Raw genomic sequence first — 19,023 nt, forward strand, 5'->3', positions numbered from 1 at the left:
ACCTTTCCAGTATTAACATCATTCTAACCACAAGGTATGTGATTCCATTTATGTCCTGTTTTCTCAGTAGAGTTTCAGAGTTTTTTTTAATATTGATCGTACTTATGTCTTAAATTTATTTCTATGCAGTTTATCTTTTTTGTTGCTATTGTAATAAAGGTTAGTTGGTAATTATTGCTTAATATCAGAGACACTTCGCCTTTATTTGACAATTTGTGAATTATTATTTTAAGCATCTTTGATTTAGCAGTTCCTCCTTGTGGAACTTCATGCAATGAAAGTAGGGGTAGATTAAGTCACCCTCTGGGAAACTGAAAGAAATGTGAGAAAGAGAGGAAGGTGAGCTGCAATAAGCAGGAGATACTAAAGCTTTCCCCACTCATGGCTTAAAAATATTTCCCTTGCGTATTTTTACTACTGGAAAACTTAGTTGGGATAACTGGCTCTTCTAAAATACAGTAAAACCTCTGAAAAGTGCAGGCCTCACTCAACACTTAAGGTGAATTACTAATATTTTGATGCTTTTCATTCAAATAGCTTGAGACTGGATTGTGTATGTAAATTTAGAGTCTAAAGCGCATGTGCAGGCAGGGTGAAAGTTTTTTGTAAATTCCAAGGACAAAGGATGAAGGAACGGAAGAAGACTAACAAAAATATACTCTTACTTTTATAGAAAGTAAGTGCCTTTCAGGACCATAGCAGTATGCTGCTAAATATTGTTGCCCAGACTGAGGATATCTGCAGATTATTTTTAAGATCAGCAAGATAAACTTAAAATTCAGTCTAAATTTTCCTACAAGATAGTGTAATACAATTTAGTATTTCCCAGTCATCCAAGTATCTCTTTCCTTCTTCTATCAGTAAAAGAAGTAAAGAAAAAGACATGGAAAACATGTCTCCATTTCCGTTCTTCAATAGTAGGATTATAATAAGCTGTAGTTAAGGATTTTCTTGGTTACTGTGGTAGGCAGAAAAATAACTCCACAAAGATGTCCATGTTCTAATCTCCAGAACAGAACCTGTGAATGTGTTGCTTTACATGCCAAAGGGGAATTAAGGTTGCAGATAGAGTTAAAGTTGCTAATCAACTAACCTTAAAATAGAGAGATCCTAGATTATCCAGGTGGGCCCAGTATAATCACAAGGGTCCTTAGATATGGAAGAGGAAGGCAGGAAAGGTGAGAGCAATTTCACGAGAGAAGGACTCAACCTGTGCGAGGGGGCTTTGAAAATGGAGGAAGGGAGCCACAAGCCAAGGAACATGAGCAGCCTCTAGAAGCTGGAAAAGGCCAGGAAACTGATTGTGCCTCAGAGCCTCCAGAAAGGAATGCAGCTCTGCCAACACCTTGATTTTAGCCCATTGAGACCCATGCAAGATTACTAACCTACGGAAGAACAAGATAATGAATTCTGTTGTTTTAAGCTATAAATTTGCGGTAATTTGTTTGGCAGCAAGTAGGAAATTTAATGCAGTTATTAAACTATTAGGACAGGGCACTAACAAGTACTGAAGGTTTGCTGAGTTAGTGAACATTTAACAACAGGCGGTTAAGTTATGCTTAATGTACTACATCCTTCCATTTTTTTCTCAAATTGTTAGAATTTGTCCAAAATTCTAAGGGGTTAACTTTTTTTTTTTTGTCAGTTAACATTAAATTTTCTGGAAGTTTAATATCTCAGAGTTCATTTAAGGCAATACCTTTTCTATCTGCAATTGTTTATCTGGAAATCAGGACTATCTGCAAAGTGACTCAGACTTCATTGGAAAATCAGCCTGTGAAACAGCTGAGTCAGAATTAAGAATGTGAGCTTTGGAGTTGGAGGCTCAGAGACCTAGAACCTCTGCCAGCCTGTGTGACATTGGACAAGTTATTTAACCTCTCTATGCCCCTTATTTCTGATAATAGAACTTAAATCGTAAGGTCGTGGTGAGGATTACCTGAGATAATATTTGTATAGCACTTAGCATGGTTCTGGCTCATAGGCAGAAAAATTATAAAATGAAGACACGGATATTCAAAAAATAAATCATTGTAGTGCCTTTCATCATAAAAGTAAAAACTATGGACAACTCAGGAGTTCCCAAAGGCATAAATGTAGCAATTGATATTCATAATGGCATTCTTGACTTGCCAAGTAAAAGACTTTTAAAAATTTCTTTAAAGATCTTTAAAATTGTGAGTATTGATGCTTAAAGTGACAAACTTTTTGTACTTGGAAAACTAATTACCTGGAAAATTAATTTTGTGGAATTTATATCAAGAATGTCAAATGAACAAAATATTTTTAAGTATATTTTTATTACAACTCAAACCTTAGCTCTTTCACTTGTTATTTATAGCCAAGAGCCATTTAACCTCTCTGAGCCTAAGTTTCTTCCCGAAAATATAGATAATAGCATAGCTACCTGGCAGTATGATTGGAAGGATTAGAGACAATATATTTTAAGCACCAAGCACCTTTCATAGCATATAAGTAGATGCTCAATAAGTGGTGGTTATTCTTGAGGTTATTTTGTGCTCCTCTAAAACTTCATTGCCTAAAGTTAACAGTGACCTAATTGTGAAATCCTATGAGTCCTTCTCTTCCTTTATTTTAGTTTCTGTTATATGTGATACTGCTGAACATATTGAAATTCTCTTTTCTCCTTTTCCAGCATCATTCCCACCCCTTTGGTTATTCCTTTTCTGACTAATATGCTTGCTCTTCTTCCTTTGCCCACTCCTTAAATGTTGGTGTTTCCCAATTTCAACAGGTTTTTAAAATTTGCATTTTCCTCTACACATTGTCTCTGGGTATCATATGCTTCATGTACTTTTCCCTGAGCACCAGTTGGATATCCCAGGGACATCTTCTAACTGAGCGTATCTAAAAATGAACTTGTAATCCATCTTCTACATACTTTTTTCCCCCATCTCTATGCCCATATGGGCAACACTGTTCATTCAATTATTAATTAATTAAACATTTATTGAGTGCCTGCTATGTTCTGGGCGCTGAAGATATGGTAGTGAAGTAATCAAATTGACAAATCTTTACCCCACAGTGTTGCAGTTCTAAGGAGGATGCTTGGAAAAGTCATCACTGAAAAGGTGCTATTTGCACAAAGATCTGAGGAGGTGAGGGAGCAAGCTATGTGGCTATCTGGTGGAAGATTATTCCAGGATGAGGAAATGGACACTGCGCGCTGAGATAACAGTGTGCCTGACATTTTGGGAAAACAATGAGGCGGCCGTTGTGTCTGGCTTGTGTGAGAGGGAGAGCAGTAGGAAAGAAGTCAGAGAGTTATAGGGAACATGATTGTGTTGGTCCTATCTACCGATTTCCTTAAAAATTGGGAACTATGCCTCTATCATTCTCCTTTCCTTCTCTTACATCTAGTAAGTCACCAAGTTTTATTGATTCCAACTCCTATATTACTCTCCTGTCTGTCTTTTTTATTCTCACTGCCTTTGCCTTAGGCCCTTATCATTGGTCACCCAACTGATCTGCTGCTTGCTTCAAACTTCATATTCAGCACTCATTCAAGAGATATTTTTTGAACAACTTCTGTGTTCTGGGTCCTGCCCTAGGTATTGTGGATATAATGGTCATCAAGCTAGATATGATCATTGTGCTTACAAAATTCACGGTTACTAGAGAGAAAATCATACAGGCATATAGGGAACATGACAATGTAATAAGCACTTTGAGAAGGGACGTGCAAGCACTGGTAGTAGCACATGGCGGGTGGGTTTATGAAGGTGAGCACAAGCTTTCCAGGATAAATTATCTTCCTGTTTAGATCTGAAAGATAAGTGGGATCTAGCCCTCAAAGATAAGAGAAGTTTCCAAGCGACGAACGCTTGTGCAAATGCCCAGAAAATGGAATGGAATGCAGTTTATTGTCGCCATAGAGAGGACTGCGGAGAGTGGCTCAAAATCAAGCTGGACAGGTACAAAGGAGCCAGATCGTGCATGGTATTTTCAGGATCTATTAAAGTGTTCGGTTTTAAAACTTGAATATAATAATGTATCTCCCAGAATTAAAACCCACCAATGATGCCCTGTTGGCTTTTGGTTGAATTCAAGCTCTGTCAACAAAGCACACGATGTTTTTTAATCTGGCTTTTGCCTCTTCAGGATCAGCTCCCACAGGTTCCACTCTTACCTTTAGACACTTAGTAATGCAGAACAGCTTATAATTAGCCCACAGAAGGGAGAAATTTCAAGTTTCCGTACCTGACCAAATGCTTGGTGTGCTCATTGGCCCTTGCCAATCTCATGAATTCATTTTTATCTTCAAACTTAATCTCAGATGTCATCTTCTATAAGAATCTTTCCCTGAAAACTCAAATTAAGCTAATCATTTCTTCTGTGCCTCTGCCCAATTCTGTGTGAACTTTTCATTGCAGTTGTCTCAATCTGTAACAGTTTGTTTATATGTTAAACTTCTCCACTAGTGTGAGCTCCTTGAGGGTCTATTGGTTTTTTGTTTTTGTCTATGTATCCTTGGTCCCTAACATAGTGCCTGGCACTTAGCTGCAGTTAATAAATGTTTAGTGAATTTAATTAATATAAACAAAGGCTCAGTTAATTTTGACCAAAAAGCAATGAGAATTATTTACAGGAAAGAGTATTAATTTATAGCTCATTTAAATCACAGCATTGTGATGGTGCTCAGCACATCTTAGCAGAGGAATCACAGACTTTTCTCAGAGACTGTCCTGCCCAAATCAATTTGATGTATGAATCTGAGCTGTATCTTTTTAAAGAATCGGAAGGCATTGCATTCTTTATTTAGCAGTATCTTTAGTTCTGACTTTTAAAACTTTGCAGAAATTTCCCTATCATACTTTATGCATTATTGTTGTTTTTATGATTTTTAGAATACCTTTGCTCTTAGTCATATAGACTGATATGATTACCATTAAATATTTAAATCATTTTTTACATATTATTTGAATTAAATATTTGTTCTTTTTTTTTATAATACTTTAAAATTTCCATTTCTGGTTACTATTTTTAAAAGGCCTAGTGTTTTATCGTAGGCGCTGGAATGATTTCACCAGTATGGGTATTTAAGTATCCCAAAACACAAAACTAGCCTTCCTGGCACTTCCAGAGACCTCGAACAGTCTCAAGTTCATCCTCAGCCAGCACAAGCCCTGGTGTCCCTTACATAGAAAGCTTTAAAGCATCCACCATAAAAACTACTGCAGATGCCTCATGGAATAACATCTCAGAATTATCACTGTAGACAGTTCTGAAAAGAAGAAAAATACATGGCAAGTAAATTTTTTTTTATTTTTTTATTAAGGTTATGAAAGTTAACATCCTTGTGAAATTACAGTTGTACATCATTATTAGTCATGTTGTAGGTACACCACTTCACCCCTATATTGCAATGAATTTCTCTCTTACAACCTCTTTTGCTGTATCCCAAGTGAGTTTGTATGGTGTGTTTTCATTTTCATTTGTCTCCAGATAATTTTTGATTTCTCTTTTAATTTCTTCAGTGATCCAGTGGTTGTTCGTAGCATGTTGTTTAATCTCCACATCTTTGCCCCTTTCCCAGCTTTTTTCTTGTAGTTGAATTCTAGTTTCACAGCCTTATGGTCAGAAGAAATGCCTCATATTATTTAAATCTTCTTAAATTTATTGAGGCTTGCCTTGTTTCCCAACATAGGGTCTATCTTTGGGAAAGTTCCATGTACACTTGAGAAGAATGTGTAACCTGCTGTTTTTGGAGGGACTGTTCTCTATATATATCTATTAAGTGCATCTGGTCTAGTTTTTCATTTAATTCTACAATTTCCTTTTTGACTTTCTATCTAGATGATCTATCCATTGGTGTAAATGGGGTGTTGAGGTCTCCTACTATTATTGTGTTGTTGTTATCTCCTTTTAGGTTTGTTAATAATTGCTTTATGTACTTTGGTGCTCCAGTGTTGGGTGCATAAGTATTAGTGTACCGTCTTCTTCATGGAGTGTCCCTTTTCTCATTGTATACTGGCCCTCTTTGTCTCTCTTTACCTATTTTCTCTTGAAGTCTGCTTTGTCTGATATAAGTATGGCAACACCTGCCTTCTTTCGTTCTCCATTAAGTTGGAGTATCGTTTTCCAAGCTTTGTGTTTGTCTTTAGGGCTGAGATGTGTTTCCTGGAGGCAGTATATTGTTGGGTTTTGTTTTTTAGTCCACCCTGCCACTCTGTGTCTTTTGTTTGGAGAATTCCATCCATTTACATTTAGAGTAATTACTGATGTGTGAGGGCCTGATGCTACCATTTTATCACTTGTTTTCCAGTTCTCCTGCATTTCCCTTGTTTCTTGTCCCATGTATTTTGGACTACCAATTCAGTTAGGTAGTTTTCTATGCTACTTTTCTCCTTATTTGTCATCTGTGTCTCTGTTCTAATTATTTGTTTATTGGTTACCATCTAGTTTGTATAAAAAAATCTCACAGATAGTCCATTTTCTGGTACCCTCTTATTTCCTTAGACTAAGCCAGATCCATCCCTTTCCTATTCCCCATTCTAAGTTGTTATTGTCACATCTTATTTCATCTTGTGTTGTGAGTTGATGGTTAAAATAACAAGATTATATTTTTTGTTGTTGTTTTTCTTCTTCTTCTTCTTCTTTTTTTTTTTTTTTGAGGAAGATTAGCCCTGAGCTAACATCTGCTGCCAATCCTCCTCTTTTTGCTAAGGAAGACTGGCCCTGAGCTAACATCCATGCCCATCTTCCTCCACTTTATATGTGGGATGCCTACCACAGCATGGCTTGCCAAGCAGTGCCATGTCCACACCGGGGATCCAAACCAGCGAACCCCAGGCCACAGAACCAGAATGTGCGAACTTAACCACTGCACCACCAAGCTGGCCCCGTTTTCCTTCTCTTTATCTTTAATGTTATAATTAAGCATTTGCTAACCTGTTCTGATGGAGAACTGATCTTTCTGATTTTACTCATCTCCTTACTCAGGGTTTTGTAACCCCTTTGTTTTTGAGTTTTTTGTTTTTTGGTTTATTTTTCAGGTATTAGGGCCCTCTTCAGGATTTCTTGTAGGAGTAGTTCTTGTGGCAATGAACTGCCTTAACTTTTGTTTGTCTGGGAAAGATTTTATTTCTCCATCATATTTGAAGGATATTTTCACTGGATAGAGTATTCTTGGCTGAAAGTTTTATCTTTCAGAATTTTGAAAATATCATTCCACTCTCTTCTAGCCTATAAGATTTCTGCTGAGAAATCCACTGACAGCCTGATAGAGGTTCCTTTCTAGGTTATTTTCTTCTGCCTTGCTGCCTTTAATATTTTTTCTTTATCATTGACTTTTGCCAGTTTCACTGCTATATGCCTTGGAGTTGGTCTTTTTTACATTGATACAGTTTAGAGATCTATTGACCTCTGTCACATAGATTTTCAGCTTCTTCCCTAGGTTTGAGAAAGCTATTATTTCTTTGAACAAGCTTTCTGCTCCATTCTTCCTCTCTTCTTCCTCTTGGATACTTGTAATCCTTATGTTGCATTTCCTAATTAAGTCGGATATTTCTCAGAGAGTTTCTTCATTTCTTTTTAGTCTTAGTTCTCTTTCTACCTCTCTCTGAATCATTTCTATATTTCTGTCCTCCAGACTGCTAATTCTTTCCTCCATAATATCAGCTCTACTGTTCAGTGAGTCCAGATTTTTCTTAATGTCATCCATTGTGGGGTTTTTTGTCTCCAACATTTCTGATTGGTTCTTCTTTATAGTTTCAAGCTCTTTTGTGAAGTAACTCCTGAACTTGTTGAATTGTCTATCTGTATTCTCTTTTAACTCGTTGAGTTTTTTAATGATAGCTATTTGGATTTCTTTGTTATTTAGGTTATACATTTCTGTGTCTTCAGGACTGATTTTTGGGTGCTCGTCATTTTCCTTCTGTTATGGAGATTTCGTATATCTTTTCATTCTGTTTGACAGCATGGATTTGTGCCTCCGCATAGAGACAGAATTTGTTTGGAGCTTCCACTTGCTGTCACTGGGGGGAGGGTGCAGAAGTTGTGTAATCTGTGCCCACCAGGGTCCCTGTCAGCTGTGCCTGTCCAAGCTTGGGCCACTCCTTGGGATTGCAGTGGCCCTGTGTGGACTCCCACCAACTGTGGGAAAAGTCACAGGGGGACTCCAAGCTGCTGCCACCTGCTCCTATAGACCCGCTCAGGTGAGCTCCTCCCTCAGGACTGCGGTAGTGTAATGACTTTCTAGGCAGCCAGGGGCTTGTTTGCCTGGACTCGCAGCTCTGCCACCATCTGCTCCTAGGTCACACCAGCCTATGTACTTGGTGGGCGAGGCCTCCCCACTGAGTGCAAGTCACTCCCTAGGACTGCTGTGGGACTGTGGGCTTTCCCACTGGACCAAAGAGCAATCATGGGGGCTTCAGGGCTGCTGTCACCTGTTGCCACAGTCATGCCAAGGTGTACACCTACCCTCAGGGCTGCAGTGGTGCTATTCACACTTCAGCCAGGAGAATAGTCACTCACAGATACTGCGCTGCTTGGGGGCTGGAGAGTTCTCACCTATCTCCACTACCTCCCCAGGGGCAGTTCATCCACCTTTCAATGTATAGCAGCACAAGTCTCAGACATCCTGAGGTGCTGTGTGGGTATCATCTGGTGATCAATGAATGTCCATTTAGTTGTAGTTCTAAGAGAGAGAGACAAAGGGAACTGCTCACTCCACCATGTTGCTGATGTCACTGTCTCAATAAATTATTTTTTTAAATATTTATCCTAAGGACATAATATACAAATGTTAATGAATAGTGGTGTTCAGTTCAGCATTATTTATAATAGCAAAAATTTATAAACAACATCACTGTTTAATTGAAAGGGAGTAATTATACATGGTACATTCATATGCTAGACTACTGTGTAGCCATTGCAAATAATATTTGTAAAGGATTTTTAATGAATTGGGGAAATGCTCAAGAGAATTGTCAAATGAAGAGCATTGAATACACAATTATGCAGTTTTGACAGTTTTGTTAAACAAGCATACTAAGAAAAAGATTGGAAGAAAATTATAAGTGTTCCTTGAGCTTCTTTAAACACATGAAGCCCTAGTCCCAAGGGTTTAAATGCAGATTTTCCACTATAGTCTCTTGCAGTTGTATCTATGTTAAGACCTTTGGCCAAGGGGACTCTGATTTTATCAGTGGTCTGTTCATTATACTCAGAGCCTTCACCATGCCTTAATCATGGTATAAAGCCATGATAAGAGAAAATAGTATTAACATTCTGAACTCAGAGTTTGTACTTGGCACTTTATGCTGTCTTGTAGCTGTGAATAGGTTAAATAAGATTTGGTGGGCTAGCTTAGAACATCAAATTTATTGAATATTTGCCATTTTCCCAACGATATGCTAGATACATTCACATCCATCATGTCATGTAATCTTCATGGAAACATTGCAAAGTAAAAACTGTTCATATACCCACTTTACAGATGCGAAAACAAAGTCCACTGACATGCTCTGGTTACACAGGTAGTAAACTAAATCTCAAATACTAGTATCCTGCTTCCAAATCCATGGTTTTTCTACTATACATCATAGCTTTTATTTTTCTGTGCCAAACTGGACATCAGCACCACAAAGCCTCAAATATATCAGTCTTCTGTCTGCAAATAAATTGTGTTCTAAATGTGTTTCTAAATTAGAAGTGTTAAGATAATTTTGGTGTACAATTGTCCCATGTTATACATAAAGCAAATAGAGTTGTCATATCTCAGACTTTCATATCCAAGAGTTTTTAATATAACATTTATAAAAATGTTAAACAAGGTAGTATTTCTTATTAATTGTTAGTATGGGCTCTGGAACTAGAATTCCTAACTGCAACTTATTAATTTTGTTACTTTGAGCATGTGACTTAATTTGTCTAAACCTTAGTTTCTTGACACATGAAATTTTGTTAAGTATCATGTAGGGTTGTTGTGAGGAACAAGAGAATAAATATGAGTAAAGCAATTCAGCATAGTGACTGAGACAAAGTAAGTCGCCAAAGTTTAAGGTAGTTCTCTAAATGTACACTGATATTACAGTAAATAATGTGGGTAGTGTAGTCATTACATGCTATAGAGAACAACCATAGTTGTTGGGATCAGGTGAGAGAGCTTCCTAGAGGTGATATCATTTTCAGAGGTCATGTGAAATATGACAAGAAGCTATTGAATGGGATCATTCCAAGACATAGCATCTATTGTAGGAGATTTCTTTGAGAAGGATAAGCACAAAGAATTTATGCGTTTTTTTGTTGCAAGTTATAATTAGGGATAGACTTGTGTCTAAGCTCCTTAATATTGGATTTTGAATCTCAGTCCACCATAATTTAATTTGCTTTATGTCACTTCTTTAAGAATTATAAAGGAGTTATTACTCTCTCCTTCCTCTTAGCTTGCATGGCATTTTATCTGTACTTCTGCTTTTATGGTGATTTGTGTGTATTTGGTATCTCCAACTCTTTGTTTTCCTTAAAATGCCCAGAAGCACCTAAAACCTGCCTTGCACATGGTAGGGTTTCAAAATGTTACTGTATTGAATTAAGGGAGAAGACTCAGTTATCTTCTAACAAAATGGAAGTCTAAATAACAAGCATAAATCCAATTATATATATGCAGAGATAGCTACATAGGAGTTAATTGTTTGTAGCTTCAAGAGCCAGGTTTTATTAACAACACCGGAAATACGTTTGGTAGGTAAGCATTTATTGTTTCTTCAGAGAGATATTTTAGTATAATGCTTAAATTCCAGTGTTAAACTAGTGGTACCTATTTATTCCCAAAGTCTGTTTGGGGAAGAAGTAAGCAATACCATATCTAATCTTTATCTTTGAAGCAAGAAAGAGAGGGAAAGTAGGAAGGAAAATAGGTAAATAGGTAATCAGAGAGGAGAATTTAAAATGTACATCATGTGTAATTTTATCCCCGTACAGATCTTACAGTGGCAGGATTGGAAGTAGAGGACCTGGAATGTCAGGTTCTTAGGAAACCAAAGTATGTGCTGATGAAGAGAACAGCATGCAGATGAGACTGACCTGGGATGCGATTAAACTTCTTTCCCTTTGCACTTTTTCCATTGTGTCAGTCATTTCAGAGACACGTGACTTTAAATATTGACAGACACACTTGGCACTTTACCCTTTAGCCCAGTTGAAGAGTGCGTTAGCTTTCTTCAGAGTAGTGAGGAATTTGTTATGTCACAAGATCCAAAAGCATTTATAAAATAAACGCCAGGTTTGTAAACTTTGTTATACTGTGCAGTTTTTTGTACTGTTAAATGTATACACTCTTCTTTTTCCCAGGAGGGAATTGTGATTCGATTCTAATTAATAAATATTTAATTGAAAGGATGTGTTCAAAATGGATTTTACAGGTATTATTTTGGAAAGTGTTAATACTTAGCAGCTGTTTGACTTTTTTATGATTTCTTCCTTTGATTTTCCATATATAAGGTGTAATATACCTTCCAATTTCCATAATATATAACATGATCAAAATTTAGTATTACGTTAATATAATTTATTAAAGTGAGTTTGATCTGATTTGAATTATACTGTGTTTAGAAATGAATATGTTTAGGAGCTAGAAACATCTGTGTAGATGTTCTTGGTCATTGCACTAGTTGTCTCATATACTTTCTGCATTGCTCCATTAACAGGAAATAACTAAAACTCTCAAACCTCCAGTTACACTTTCTTTTTTTCTTTTTGTTTTTTTCTAATTTACTGTTTTGGAATTGGGAATACATTTCTACCTCCAAAAACCATGTAGGAAATGGAACTAGGTTCCTAGGGCAGTGTTACCAGAGATCACATCATCCTAGTCACCTGGGAAAAGGGAGACCTTGTCTGATTTTAGGTTGTTGACAGGTACCTCACTAGAAATGAGAGGAACCCATAGAAAAGAGAATTCCAGAGGCAATTTACACCTTATAACCTTGCTGAGCCTCCCATGCAGTTTCTATTTTGGTAATGATATTTTGAAAAAACGCTATGTTGCTAAAGCAGGTCTTATGTATTAACATGTTACTGTACCATCATCAGAATGATATGTAAAAATGTTCATTTCCCACAACTCTGTCTTAATCTTAAACGTTTCTCACTTAAAATGTTTCTTTGTTTCAACTTCCTCACTTATTTCCATTTTAATATATGGTACTAATATTTTATAAGCTACCTTGATCACTTAGTAATAAAACAGAGACAAATAATTTTAGAATCTTAATGTTGACACAACTGTAAGTCATTATCAGAGGTATCACAAAGCAATGTGGAAAAATGGAATAGAGCACTGGAGTTGGGTTCAGCTCCGCAGTTTTCCAATCCAGGACCAGAGCTCTGGCCTCTCTTAGTCTCTTAGTTTTCTCATCTGCTAAATGAGGATATCACCTATACCCTAAGATTTCGATGATGATTAAAGCACATTTTGTTTGGGAAAGCGTATAGCATAAGCTAGAAACTTAGTGTTAGTTGAATCCAGATCGGGTTTCCACAGGTTGCGAAAAAATATTTTGATTTTTGTCCCTTGAAAACCTGTAATTTCTGTGACTAAATCGTTATAGATTGTCCCGTTCCCTAGGAATATGAGTCTACGCATTCTGGATTCTGAACATCTGATTTGTGAAGACCTAACAAATGCCGCATTTGTGCTATGCCCGTGGAGCTCCTTCTAGAGAGGAAGGCTTAACTCCAGCCTCCTTGTTGCCTCTATGTCAGTAGATGGCATCTATGGCAAGAGGAAGTTGTTCTGTCAGCCTGCAAAATGGGAACCTAAAACACATTTTCTTATAGAAGCTATGCTATAAATAGGATTAATTTGTTACAGTTTTTCTCCAAAAGCTATTTCACTCTTAACATAATTAAACAATTGTGCACTTGTGAGAATATAATTATACTACTATATTTCTTGTTGCAAATGGACCTTTCCCTCAGGTGGATCTAGACTAGTTTATGGAGACCTGTCATGTCCATGTTGGCCTTCATTCTGAGCCAGCTTTTTCAAGACTGGAACTTCCTTCAGCCTGTTTCATGTCCAAGCCAAAAAAACTCTGTACCCAGAGGGCTCGTTAATGAAGTCGTATTACATTGTTGCTTAAAAACGTTTTATAGATTGATGAAGAGCCATGGAAGCACTTTTCTCGTATTATTTATGTGAAGTTTTGGTGAGGAGTGAAAAATAATAAAAACAGAGAAAAAAAGAAGAAAAACTTTGGGTTAGTGTGCTGGGGTAATTTTTTAAAAGATATGTCATGTCTCCTTCCTCCCTTTCCACAAGTTGCTAAATTTTAGAAGGTATGACTTTTAGTAAATAGCTCCATCTTTGAGACTGTGACTTGCTGTAAATTTAAAAAAATTTACAGTATTCATATATATTTCATGTTAATGGAAATGTTAAGAATTGTGAAGCCATAATCTTAATGGAAATGTTAAGAATTGTGAAGCCATAGTCTTAATATGCAGCCGTATACAAACATCTTTTCTCAACTATTCTCTTACTAAGAAAATGAATTATAAGTACATAGAGATATACAAATTTGAAATATATTCATGTGGGGAGATGGTGCAGTGCTAATAATACTCGCTACAGGTATTATTTATGTGAAGGTACAATGTTGTGGAACTCAAATGAAAAGATCTGCAAATTGAAAAAAAAAAAACCTATGTTAATAATATTTTTAAATTATTTGTAAAAAGAACATCTAAGAGGAAATGAAGAAACCTGAATCCTAGCCTTTTTATCACTGTCTATGACCTTCAGCAAGTCAACCTTTTAGTTCTGTTTTCTCTTCTTGAAAATGAGGGCAAGGTCTAGGGGATTGCTAAGGTTCCTTCCAGCTGTAAATTTCTATTATTCTGATCATTAAAATTTGAGATGGTAAGAAATCATAAAATGGTTGTTTTACTCGAGTTATTAATAGTGTTTAATTTTATATTACTAGTCTTTTAAAATATACAAAATTCAATTTAATTCTTTTTTCCTAAGTGTTTACTGCTTTACGCGTTATACTTCTTTATCAGACTTCTTCATTTTGAGAAAGAAAAATGTTTTTCTTGGGTGAATCTCTTACTATTCTCCTTTCCTGCTACTTCTCCACCCCTAAAATACCCTCCCAATGCATAGACACTTTAAAAGTAAGTCTGACCACCACGGAACCCACAGAGTAATAGCAGAGGGGCCCTGACAAATTCTGGGGCCCTACTCTCTGCAGTAGAAATAGACCAATGCTTGGCAACTATGTTGTGAAAGTATAATTCAAAGGAAGTAAATGCATGCATAATTACTGGAAATAGTATGATTTGTAGCATAGTACAGTTTAAGGGGAAATGTCATTTCTTCACTTTCATACACACTTGCTTTCCACCTTTTTTTCCCTATTCTTTGCAAAAAATAATCACAGCTACAAATCAGTTTCACAGCTACAAATATTGGTCCTGGTACAGATATATAGTTTACATACACTTAGCTTTTTCACTGATGTTAACTTTCGAAAGATCATTACTCTGTAATAAACCAGCATCAATGGGCAGTATGTAACCATAGCAAGTCCCTGTCTGGTCCACAGGGCTCAGTCAGTTTTAGCTTTCCAGTTGTCTGTAAACTCTAATCCAGAGTGAGTCATTGAGCAGAGCAAAGATCCAGAAATAATAATCCATTAGACTTGGCATCTCATTCACCAAAGGAGCTCTGGCATTATGGTGAGGCTGGGACCTGGACCTGAGACCTCCTGTCAGCACTATCACCTGACCCCAGGAAACATAAAGGCTATGGAATACTCCAAAAGAAAGAGACCCAAGGATTCAAGTCAGACAAATAGTGAGAGGGACCAGGAAAGACTTTGAAAGTGAGGAATAATTCAAAACCGAATCAGAGAAATTTTACTTGGGTCAGGGAAGTGTGGTCTTCTTGGAAAAAGAATTTGTAGATCCTCCAAATGACTTTAATCCATGGTTTGTTTTTTCATAGCATGTGTCTTCACGTTGCTGTGGGAATGTAGCCATTTACTAGGGAAACAGCCAGACTGATTATTTAGGATGATCCTTCACGTCCCTTATTCTGGTAGGTCTTTGTCCTTGCTATAGTTTGGGACATCATAGGAATCTGTAAGGATCGTAAGGATTATTCCTTGAAAGAATAAATCATAGGCTGACATTATTCCTTGAGCTTATATATATTTCCTAGTGTCTTAGTACCAGGCTTTTATTTTGTTAGCATTTTGAATTGAGAAGTTACAAACCGGCTTATTGTTAGTAATACCTAGATTTTGTCGGCATACTCTCAGCTTCCGGGTAAAACTGTTCTGCCAAAATTTCACCAATATTCAAGGCTAAATTTACTTTGTTGGAATGATCACTGTGGTAATTAGGGGGTGCTTACTGGTCTTGCTAATGTAATAGATAATGTGCTTCTCTGTCCATATGCTCTTGTTGCCCCTCACCATTTTGTGCACATCCACCTTTGAAAGGCCAGCACCTGCGTCTAAACCATAGGACTGCCTTTGAGTTGCTGGAAGCACCGGGAAAAGACCTTAAGCAATGACTGACAGGTTTCAGCTTCCTTGGCCTTGGCTTAGACAATTCTGAGACATCTGTCTTACACCATTTGCCAGAGTGTCCCCCATGAGATTAAGTTTCAGTTGGCTTCTATGATTACTAGCTTAATGATGTAACGTGTATTAGCTGCCTGCCCTTTTCTTATCACCTTCTCCACTCCCCTGCCGGTTACTCTGAACCTCCCAAATAAATTATGTATACTCAGTCTTAGTCTCAGAGTCTATTTCCTTGGAAACCCGACTAAGACAGCTATCTAACAAACGCAACGATGAGAATCCTTGCCATTTCGGTTGGTATTATTTATTTTATACTGTTATGATAGTTGTTTAGAATAGTTTAAAAAGGTGATCTATTTGAATTTTTTTGGGACTGGGAATATTTAGTATTATAGATTCCTTTCCATTTTTCTGTGACCGAAAACTATTAAAATTATTAGCCATCAAATACCGGTAAAAATTAGCAAACTTATGTAGTTAAAAGAATCTTAACGTGGTCACCTTTTATCACCTTACTTCCAGAGTTAGGAAAAAATTCTTTTTAACCAAAAATTGAATATAATTCTAACAAAAAATTTACCAAGACCTATAGTCTAAACTAAAACATTAATACAGTAAAAATGCTCAAATATAAATGTTTAGGGGTACCTAAAAATGCTAAAGAATTGAAAATAAAGTAGGAAAGTATTAAGATCCTAAGACACTGAAAACTAGTATTTAGAACACTTAATATGTCAAATAAACGAATAAAATACTTAACAGCAACTTTGATACGTTAGTAGAAGTAAAATGTAATAAAATACCTAAATGAAAATATTAAAAGTGGGGCCGGCCTGGTGGCGCAGCAGTTAAGTTCACACATTCCGCTTCTCGGCGGCCCGGGGTTCAGATCCTGGGTGTGGACATGGCACTGCTTGGCACACCATGCTGTGGTAGGCGTCCCACGTATAAAGTAGAGGAAGATGGGCATGGATGTTAGCTCAGGGCCAGTCTTCCTCAGCAAAAAGAGGAGGAGTGGCAGTAGTTAGCTCAGGGCTAATCTTCCTCAAAAAAAAAAAAGAAAAAGCAATCTAAAAATACTAAGAGCGTTAGATGGAAATCATTTTAGCACACCAAAAACTGAATTTAAAAAGCAATCTTTCAAAGCCAGAAATGGTCACAGAGCATTCACAGGAGTCTCAAGGGTATAACATTTAACAATTTTAATTTTTTACATTTTAACAATATTAATTATTCCAATCCATGAGCACAGAATATCCTTCCATTTATTGTGTTTCTTCAGTTTCTTTCATCAGTGTCTTACAGTTTTCAGTGTGCAGGTCTTTCACCTCCTTAGTTAAATTTATTCCTGGGTATTTTATTCTTTTTGATACAATTGTAAATGGGCTTGTTTTCTTAATTTCTGTTTCTGAAAGTTTGTTATTAGTGTATAGAAATGCCACAAATTTCTGTAACTTGATTTTGTACTCTGCAACTTTACTAAATTCATTTCCTAATTCTAGCTGTTCTTTGGTGGAGTCTTCAGGGTTTTTTATATATAGCTTCATCTATACGGAGAACAGATTGGTGGTTATCAGGCTTAGGGGTGGGCAAAATGGGTGAAGGGGGTCAATTGTGTTGTTATGGATGGTAGACTTTTGGTGGTGATCACTTTGTAGCGTATACAGATGTCAAATTATAATGTTGTACACCTGAAACTTACATAGTGTTACATACCAATTTTACCTCAATAAAAAAAAGAACCAACATTAGCAGCATTTAAAGCCTTTGACCGTATAGACCACTTTATATCTCCACAAGTCTCATCACAAGTCTACCTCAGCTTGCCTTTCCTCAAGCCACCAACATGCAAGATAAGTTCAGTATACTTTTTTCTTCTTTTATTCAATTTGACCAGTTTTGTTTATATCACATTTGTGTATTTTTTCTCAATATTTAATTTTTGTAAATCTCTATATGTTTTATGGTTCAAATAACTCCAAAGACAGTGTAGTATAGTGGTTCGGAACATAGGCCCTTGAGCCTAATTGCCTAGGTCCAATCCTGGCTCCGTCACTTACTACCTAATGTAACCTGGAGCATGTTATCACCTCTTTTCCTTGATTTCCTTTTTTGTTAAGTGGGCATGATAAAAGCATACTGTTCCATAAGGTCGTTTTGAGGATTAAATAATTTAAATGTAAAATTCTTGGAATAGTGCCTACCATATACGAATGCTCAATAAATTTTTTTTCATGTATGAGAACAGTACATTATTGATAAAATTGGAAATTATAAAATTGTTGAAATATGTAAATACTTTTATATAATAATTATTATGGGGAAAATGCATTCTAAGTACCAGACTACTGACTTTAAAAATGTTTGAAACATGACCCTTTTGTGAGTAAAAGACTGCAGTTTTTGCTTTTTTTTTTCCATGTAGTAGTTACTATGTTTCTAGGAAGAGGAGGGGAAAGTAAATGGTATGTCTACCTTGTGCTAATAAGTACTTTATGTCATTTCATATAATCCACTGTCAACCCTACTAGGTAGCTAGTAATAACTCCATTTCAAAAGAGGAGGTTAGAATTTCAGAAAGATCCAGTGATTATCTAGGTAGCAGAGCTGCTGTATTATAGTCAGTCTGACTCCAAACTCAAAGCTTCTGCTACTATTCCTGTCTTATTAACAGAGGAGAGATTCAAAATATATAACACTTGGTATGGTGCAGGCACCAACAAATCAGAGTGGATGCCAGGGTCTTGGAGGGCCCCTGCTCTGCCAGATGTTATCTCCTTAGGGATTAGAATTTGGAGAAGTCTTGGTGGGGAGGGGTCCCTAGAGAAGGGGACATGTGGAGAGGTTGAAGCAGTGGCTATTTTCCAACAACCAGGAAAGTCTTCTACTATTTAGTATTTTAACAACTGATATAGCCACACTATTCATTCTGACCAAATATTAGATATATCTGAATAGGTAATTATGGTATACCTAATGTTATAATTAGGGTATATAAAATTTTAAATGCGCTATTAATTTTTTTTTATATTGTGTTTTTTTCAGACACATTTTTAGGATCAGGCATAATTGAGAATCCCTTCCTTGAGATTTCGGCTAAACTATTACTTAAATATATGGTCCTTTTTCAGTTACATTGATTGATTGATCGATCAATTGCCAGTCAACATAGATTGCCTTTACAGTCAACCATTTTTAAAAAATTGTGAACTTGCAATAATTTGGTGGTGGAAGCTCGCAGCTTATGATCGTTTGGCCAAAAAATTTATTAAGCTATTGTAAGTAACATAAAGGACTTTGTTGCTTTGCTTTTTTCCAAATGTGAATTTGTTCTCATTTATAACTCTCCTCTTATTACATCTTCTCCATCCACATCCAAGAAGAATAAAACAATGATGATTTTTACCTCATTGTCTACATAGTGTATGTTCAAGTTTGGTAAAAACCTTATCTCTTAATTTCA

General features: G+C 36.5%; 1 protein-coding gene across 26 annotated transcripts in view; it reads left to right on the top strand.

Moving 5' to 3' along the window:
- MBD5 (methyl-CpG binding domain protein 5) overlaps positions 1-19,023 on the top strand; it is a 416,685-nt gene that overhangs the window by 133,919 nt on the left and 263,743 nt on the right. Inside the window, exon 1 of one of the 26 annotated variants that reach the window (XM_070240852.1) lies at positions 15,828-15,853. The exons of 24 other annotated variants lie outside the window; for them this stretch is intronic. The gene's annotated coding sequence lies outside the window, so the exon portion shown is untranslated. Of the gene's footprint in view, positions 1-15,827; positions 15,854-19,023 lie in introns of those variants that run through there. One more of the 26 variants, XM_070240858.1, reaches the window with a different exon arrangement.

The sequence above is a fragment of the Equus caballus genome, chromosome 18, assembly GCF_041296265.1.
Source record: "Equus caballus isolate H_3958 breed thoroughbred chromosome 18, TB-T2T, whole genome shotgun sequence".
Lineage (NCBI taxonomy): Eukaryota > Metazoa > Chordata > Mammalia > Perissodactyla > Equidae > Equus > Equus caballus.